Here is a 9,270-nt window from a genome sequence, read left to right as displayed (position 1 = left end):
TAAATGATTTTATGACTAGATTTAATTATATCCCAGTGACTGTTACAAAAATGTCTTTCCAGCAGGGTTAGGCATCTCAGAGAGTATACTTATGCACTATTCTGGATTCTTTTTGAGTCAACATAACTGTCTAGTGTGTTTCCACTGGGAACTCTAAAATCATTGGTGAAAATAAAAAATAGACAAAACACAATAAACATGCTAGCAAAAGCTTGCTATTCACTTTGCATTGGCTGCAATCAGGTATTATTTGCATTTGCAACATTATTTCACTTCGGAGTAAATGGATTTGAATTCGAAAGTATCTTTATGTACTGATCTTCTAGAGAGGTGCGTAGACTATTCTTTTAAGCATTAGCTCACAGACAATCTGAAATAGTCCAATAATAAATAATATAAAAAGAGTCAGCTTAGACAACACTTTTGATTCATTCGTTCATGCCTGATTGACTCAGTTAAAAGAGTCGTTCAAAGAGTCCTGATTCTTTTGTGAATCTCATATAAGGTGTCAAGAAACCACACCTTGTGTACATGAGCCAAATGAGTGGAATGTTATCATGCTTAATAAAGCACAGAAAGTCAGATACCACCAGGACTGCTTGCTGTGCTTTAAGCTAATGTATAGTGATTCATGCATGGAAATGGGCATGTTCTACAGTAATCTGATCTCTCAGTGGCAGATTTCTGATACTAATAGCTTTTCACAGTGCACCCAGATGCCAGTGGACCTCTATTATGAAGCCAGCATGATCCGAGTTAAATTGACCCAGAAAAAATATGTCTTTCTGGTCTATTTGAACTTTTTTACCTGGGCCCAGTCCATCTTGATCTGAGATACATTAAGGAATAGATCAGGCAAAAATAAACTGGAAACAAATTCTCCCTTAATCCAAATTTTTATTTAGTATTTAATATCACTGGAGGCAGATTTGACTTTGATTATTTAATTTTCCACTGGAGACAAAGCTAAAGTTGCTAAAAAGTCAGGGTAAACTTAGAGCTACCAGTTTAGCATTGCAAACAGCATGCCTCAGTGATCACTCTCTCACCTCAGAAGACATTTCTAAAACTGATATTATATGGACAAATTTATTTATAACTCATTCTCAAGAGCATTTACACAAGAAATGTGGTATCCATGAGAATCCTGTTAATTTGTACTGAAAAAGGTTTGTACAAAAGCTCCTGAGTTTGTGTAAATTTCTGTAATGTGAACCTCGATTAATTGGCTTCAAATCGTATAACTGGCGATCTGTTACTGCAAATGTACATGCTTAACGTACAAGTTTAAATCACTTATTAATTTCAGTTGCAAACACGAATTTAATGGCAATTTTGTGAAACAAGTCCACAAACAAAAACAAAAAATACTAGCCAGTTAATGAGGACAAAAATAATGACACCCTGTAAAAAGTGTGTGTCTATGGTAGCCACCGTGCTGCAGTAGCTGAGCTGCATTATTGGAAGATTTACATATGCAGTGCCTAGGAGGCGCACTTTCACAATTTAGTCATCATTTTGTTGTTGTTAGGAAGATTGTAAGAACCTTTTATGGAGTTTTGTGGGCATCATTGAAAGTAAATTGCCTGCACCATAAAGGCACTTGATAATCTACAGCTGATTGATATTCATCAACATACTCACATGAGTATGAAGAAACATTTCAGTATGACTGAAACGTCTGTAAATCGGGTGGGAATTTTAGTTATAAAAAAAAAATGTTAAAAAAAAAAAAAAACATTTTTCATGCAATGTTCATGAAATTACAAAACTGTTAATAAACAAAAGATGTAATTAAGATATGTCATAAATCTAGACGTCCCATTACCATCTAACAGAGACATGCATATATTTAAATAAGACTAAGGTCAAGACATGTGTTTTCTTCAGTGTTGTGTGCATAACTGTGCATATCATCTCACTTTCACATCAATGCTTAAATGCTCATTTTGTTCTCATGATCATCATTAGACTGGAAACCATGAAGCATTACTATAGCAATCTAAACTGTAGCCTCATTTCCAGTGCAGTGTGAACTCTACTGAATGAGGGCAAAGCGGTTAGTGTCTTCATAATTCTAATCATCTCCTTCCAGCTTCTCTGTCCAACTGAGACTGCACTATAGAGAAAGCTAGTTTGCATAAGACAGAGGGATAAATATCTATAACAGTACTTCCAATTACACTAGACCTATTTTTTGTTGAGTTGTGTGTTAGTGCACATGTGTGAGGTTTTTCTCTGTGTTTGGGAGCTTCACTAATTTCGACCCCCATCAGGTCCCTTCTTGGGTGGGGGAAAATAATCGGAGCAGACAGGAAGAGGACAGAGACTGCTGTGTCTGCTAACATTCTGAATTGCGTCCCTCTCACAGAGGCCCCCAGTTCCTGCCACTCTGGATTTCTTCCATGTCCCAGAGGGAAAAGCGCCCACACCGACAAATAAGCCAACACATACAGCTGAGACGCGACATTTCCTTTCTAACTTCCACGCCTGTGATGCGCATCAGCCTTATTTGAGATAATATCAGTGAAAATAATGGAAGCTTCGGGCCATGTGTGCTTCCCTCAATATGTATACCTATCTTTTATGGAACGGTGACTTGGGCAATTACTATCAACGCTCCACAGAGAGTCACATTGTATTAGTCATAAGTGCTTGGTGTGTCTCAGGTCTCAGCTGGGTCAGCAGAGGACACGTTAAGCAGAGACAGGAATAAGACAAAGAAGGAAGAGTAAATGGGACAGGCTATGAAAAAAAAATGGTGTTTTTTTTTTTCACTGTTTGATTTTGAAAGACATTTACGGATTTTGGGAGACATCTAGGATTGAAACACGGCCATAGGGTAATTTTTTGTACGCTTTATTGTCATTGCATCATTTGTCAACCTGGATATGAGCAGATTTATTTATTTATTGCCGGGGCATTTACACAAGAAATGTGGTATTCATGACAGTCCAGTTAGTTCGGAAAAGTTGTTTGTGTAAATTTACGTAAAAGAAGACTCATTAATGTACACCGCGACTGATCTGCGTCAAATTGTTTAATTAGCGATGAATTACTGCAAATTTATATACAAAATTGTAGACATTGCTTATATATAAAATCAGTTCAACTGATTCAACTGATTCAACTGCAAACACAAATTAAATGACATTTTGTGAAACTCAACAAAGCAAATTCATAAATTAAAAGAAAAAATTAGGACTGGGTATTCGGTTAGGACAAAAACGGCACGATATACTAGTAAACTGTGTCTGTGTCTAATTTAGCACTCTTTTATCATTTAGTCGTCATTTTTCAGCTCTCTGTGAGCTTTGCCTTTTATGGAGTTTTGTGGGCATTACTAAATGTAAATCAGCTATACTGTTAGCACACTTGCTAATTTATAGGTGAGTTGCATTCATCAACATACGTACATGAGTACTAAGAAAATCAGCATTACTGAAATATTTGCAGGAATTTTAGTTTAAATCTTTTGGCCTACACATACACTTAAACGCAACTTTACTAAAAAATAAACGAGGATCATTGTATGTTCTATATACTGCCACATACTGTATGCAGAACATGACATTTTCTTGAAACTTGGAAGAAAATGTGAGTGCAGAGTTTGACATGGTAGTGTGTCTTTGGAGGTTTTACTTGTGATACTTCTGGGATTTAATCTCACAGTCTATAGTATGCAGCTGCAGCCCCTCAGACAGATGATAAAGGCCCAAGCAGGGACAGAAGGAAATTAATAACAGCATTATCCACCTAGTACCTTAGTATAGTATGCCAAATATATCACCAATAGAGATGTTGCTATATTGACATGCTAATTAGTATTGAATTAGTAGTGAATTATGACCCAGCTCTTGCTTTGTGCCAGGATGAAGATACATGCATTCATAATTTATTGTTGATTTCCCCCTGTTCATCCTAGAACAAAATTGTCATTTGTATATAAGTAGCAGTCATTTATTCTGAAAGTTATAATGAATTTTTCTGTATTTTTTCTACTCTTTAGTATTGTATCTTTAACATCCCTTTATTTACTCACACTACCTTTGCCTTGCATTAGATCTGGTCTGCAGCTAGGTGTCACATATATCCTGGACAATCTAACTGCTCTTGTACTAGAGACAGTTCTAATTCTACTACACCTTGATTGATTACTATGTATGACATACAAATGGCTGCATTTAATAACAACATACTTATACCACCTCATTTATATTAATATCTAATTTGCTAAGTAAGGAATAATACACTTGGGGGTGTTTTTGAAAATTGTTATTGGAAAATAATCAATGATCTTTAAATACATTTGGATTAAGGGAGAGTTACTATTACCACTCCAAAGTTGATCATTTTCCAATAACTGCACATCTGGAAGTGTTTTTTTTTCTTCTTCTTTTCTTTTTTTCTTTTTTTCTTTTTGGTCCTCTAATACCACATTAATTTGACAACAAATCTACTTTTTTAAAATGAAAGAACAACATTTTTATTTTTATTTATTTTTCATTTTTAGTTATGTTTAATGTTGTGGAACGCCAACAAAGCAAGTTAGCGCCGGTTATCACTTACGCTATAACAGCAATAAACAGTCGTTCCCTCACCAGCCTCTTTTTCCCCCTTTCTCTTTTAAAATGAATAAAAATGCAGCTTTTCATATTACTTAGGAACTGTCCCATGTAGGTTACAACTTTAACTCTGACTTTTACAAAGCGTTGACACGGGAGACTCTTTCCAAAAATGTTAAATAAACATCTCCTTACACAGAACATCACCGTATCAACCATTATACCTTTTTTATTTTTTGCCAGATTATGTGTTTATGTCGATATGTAGTTTGTTACAGTAGAAATGATAGCATACATTGGGATAAATATTGACAGACCTGTTGTTAGAGAAATTCTTTCAAACCAATCAGAATTGAGAATTCAACATCTCTTTGGTACATATTGCATTAGAAAAATATGAACAGTTTTCAAATATCATGTTTTAGTGCAGCAGGAGCTCTGGTGTGATTAGATGTAATGGCTGGGTTTAACACTGAGTGAAACACAGTTTTAATTTCTGTTTTAATTGAATTTCACCGCTTTAATTTCTGCACAAAACAGCAGCATCAATCGGCAACGTAGCTTAGGAGAGAGATAATGAGAAGTCACATAAGGACAGACAGACATGTCATCGTACTTTCTTATTACAATACCTATAATACAATGTGGAAGTTTCTTTTCTTTTCATCTCCACTCTCCGTTTTACTTCACTGCCTGATTCATATCACAAACACATTTGATTTCCCCTTTCAGCTAATTATCACATGGAATTTGAGGTGTGGGTACAGGAAGAACACAAAACCTGTGCAGAGTTCATATCAGTTCAAGTTTAGGCAGAATTAGAAGATGACACCAACCTGTTACTGTAGCTTGTTAATTTAGATGTGAACCATAGTGTCTGAAGTAAACGTATCTTTTCTGATGTGTTAATCAGTCAGTGACTATATTTACATCCACATCAATATATTGTGATATTAATCAGAATTTGGTAATATTCTAATTAGTATTGAAAAATCCAATTGGCCGATTCGGATTAGGACAATATTCTGATTCCCCAAATTCTGATTCCCACCCCTGGAATATGCCTGTTTTAATCGGAAATTTGTTGCATGTAAACACCTTATTCAGAAAATCCATTGAAAGGAGATAAATGTAAATTTAAGAACAGCATGTTGGCTTTGGCAAACCAATTTAACTAGACACAGTGTTACTTTAATTAGTACAACAATGACCTGCTATATTATCTAAAGTCTAAATCTATTTAATATTAGTGCCTCTTTGGCTAGACTTTTACAGTGCATTAACCAATAGGGGACGGTATTGTGTGTGTGTGTGTGTGTGTGTGTGTGTGTGTGAGAGAGAGAGAGAGAGAGAGAGAGAGAGAGAGAGAGTGTGTAGAGGAGAGTTATTTTGATGAATATTCTAAGAAAAGAAAACAAATCAGTAATTTAAGCTGTGATTCTTTGCACAGAACAAAAGAGTCTGGAATCATATTCAATGTCAGGTATTAGCATTAAACACACTAAGAAGTGAGCTCAGGGTCCTACAACTGACACACTTCAGAGTAGTGAATAATGCAACACACACACGTCTATGGAGGGTAAATAAATCAAGCAGCAGTTTGATCTCTATTGCTCTCTCTCTCTCTCTCTCTCTCTCTCTCTCTCTCTCTCTCTCTGTCTGTCTGACTCTTTCAATCCGAGTAACACCGACAGGTGTGAAATCACCAGAGATTGAAGTATACTTTTCAGGGCCCTCACAGCCAAGTGACATGTTGATGTTTAGATTCTTAAAGTCTCACATGTGGGGTGCAACTTTAGGCAGCTTATATACTGTAAGCATTGGGAAGGTTTAGCATAAAATTTTAATATGTAAGGAATATAATACAGGGAAATAATCAACAATGGTGTGCTGTGATATGGCTTGGCATGAAGCAGAGTTACTGTTACCACCCCACAGTTGAATGTTTTCCAATTACTGCACATCCTGAAGTGTTTTATTTCCCTTATAACAAAGCAATTTGCCCACTCTAACAATTTTTTATTTATTGAAGAATGTGGTGGAGAACGGTCCACCCTGAAGAAGAGCGGAGAGAATGATGCTGCATCCAGAAGCTCAATAATGTTCATAATGTTTATTACACCATAGAAAAAAACAAAGAGAGTACTCTCAATGAATCTGATCCAAGAGCAATTCAAGTAACAGATTGACTTAAAATCACAGACTTCATATGCTTTGTAATTCTAGGGCATGATTGGCTATGGAGAGAAAAAGATCTGCACCTTATTGATAAACAAAGGAAAGGTAAGGATAGGGTTACATAAGGTTAGTGGACTGCAGGTGCAGTATAAAATGGGCTCGAAAAGGTTACTTCTACAGTGCCAAGAAATGTGTCAGGTTAAAACTTTGAGGGTGTGATAAAAGGAAGACATCGCATCACAAATGGGGTTACTGCAACCTCAGTAATGTAATAGAGACTAAAAAAACTCATGATCTACTGTAGATATGTGTGCAGACGATTGGCAAGTACAAACTTAAGCCAAAGCAGAAATCAAATGAAAAAACATAATGCAGTTACAAAATAATACTCCTAAGAAGATGGAGAATAAATTTTGACTTAACCAGAATGACACCTAATTTTTATCTATTTAGTCCATTGACATTTAATATAATGTAATATAAACCCATGACTTGCCTTGCAGCTGGAGCTACTGTCATAGCTGCTGTTATACAACCCCAATTCCGAAGAAGTTGGAACAGTATGGAAAATGCTAATAAAAATGAAGAGGAGTGATTTGTAAATGTACTTTGACTTGTATTTAATCATAGAATTTTTATTGGAAAACCGCATTTTACATATTATAACACCCCATCCAACAACCCCACCATACCTGGCCCCAACAAAATAATCACAGCCAAAACCAAAAGATAAGGGGGAAACAAACAAAAAAAGAACAAACAAACAAACAGAAAAAACAAAAACAAACAAACAGAAAAAACAAACAAACAATTAAAAAAAAAAAAAGATAAAAAGTAAGATGATTAGTATTTACTGTCTACCTCTCCTCAATCCACCTCCAGGGTGCATACATCATTGAAGTAGGTAATAAATTGTTGCCATTTTCCCAAAAATGATTCACCCCTGCCTCTGATGTTATACTTGATTTTTTCAAGTTTGAAAAAGAACATTAAATCTCTAAGCCAGACTGATATAGAATGGGGTTGTAGAGAGGTCCAAGACAGCAATATTCTGCGCCGAGCAAGTAACGATGCAAAAGCCACAACACTAGCTAGTTTATGGTTCAGAGGCTGACGCTGAGATGGAACACCAAAGATGGCAATTAAAGGACAGACAACTAATTTGATTTTAAGAACATCGGACATAGTTTTGAAAAAAGAGTTCCAAAAGTTCTGCAGTGTGGGACAGAGTGCAAACATATGACGGAGGTTACAGGGTGAAAGTTTGCATTTTTCACACGTCAGGAACATTGGGATATATTTCTTTGACTTGTATTTAAACAATAAATGTATAAAGATGAGTTATTTGATGTTTTACCTAATCAACTACTTAATTTTTTTTAAAGTAAAAATCTATTTTGAAATTCATGCATGCAACACTTTCCAAAAAAGTTGGGACAAGGGCCATTTAGGACTAATAGCGAAGTAACAAGTTGAAATAAGAAGGTGATGTGAAACAGGTTAGGCAATCGTCTAATCATAGTATATAAGGAGCCTCCAAAAAAGGCCTAATGCTTCAAGAGCAAGGATGGGTTGAGGCTTGGCAGAACATTCCGCAAAGACAAATCGGTAGGATTTTGAGCATTTCACCTTCTACAGTGCACAATATAATTACAGGTTCAAGGAATCTGGACAAATCTCGGTGTGTAAAGGGCAAGGCTGAAAACCACTTCTGAATGCATGTGATCTCCGATACCTCACACATCACTGTTTTAAAAACCGTCTGTACGAGTCTGTAATGAATATCCTGACATGGGCTCAGGAATACTTTGGTAAACCTTTGTCACTCAACACCATTCGCCGCTGCATCCACAGATGCAAGTTAAGGCTTTATGATGCAAAGCAGAAGCCATACATCAACACTGTCCAGAAACGCCACCGACTTATCTGGGCTCGGTCTCATCTGAGATGGACAGTAGCACAGTGGAATCGTGTTTTGTGGTCTGATGAGTCAACATTTCAAATAGTTTTTGGACCATCCAAGCTGTTATCAGTGTCAGGTTCAAAAGCTAGCGTTTGTCATGGTATGGGGGTGTGTCAGTGCCCATGGAATGGGTAACTTGCACATCTGTGAGGGCATCATTAATGCAGAAAGATATGTACACATTTTGGAGCAAGATATGCTGCCATCCAGAGCAGGACAACGCCAAACCACATTCTGCCCAGATTACAAGCACATGGTTGTGTAAGTAGAGAGTGCGGGTGCTAGCATGGCCTGCCTGCAGTCCTGACCTGTCTCCGATTGAAAATGTGTGGCACATAATGAAGCGCAAAATAAGGCCATGTACAGCTGCGCAGCTGAAGAAATGCATAATGGATGAATGGGGAAAATTCCGCTTGCTAAACTTAATTAACTGGTGTCGTAAGGCCCCAGACTCTTAATAAGTGTTATTAAAAGAAAAGGTGATGTTACACAGTGGTAAACAGTCGACTGTCCCAACTTTTTTGAAGTGTGTTGCAGTCATCAGATTTGAAATGAGTGTATATT

This window comes from Ictalurus furcatus, chromosome 12 (assembly GCF_023375685.1).
Source record: "Ictalurus furcatus strain D&B chromosome 12, Billie_1.0, whole genome shotgun sequence".
Classification (NCBI taxonomy): Eukaryota; Metazoa; Chordata; class Actinopteri; order Siluriformes; family Ictaluridae; genus Ictalurus; species Ictalurus furcatus.
Note: the sequence above shows the minus strand (reverse complement) of the source record.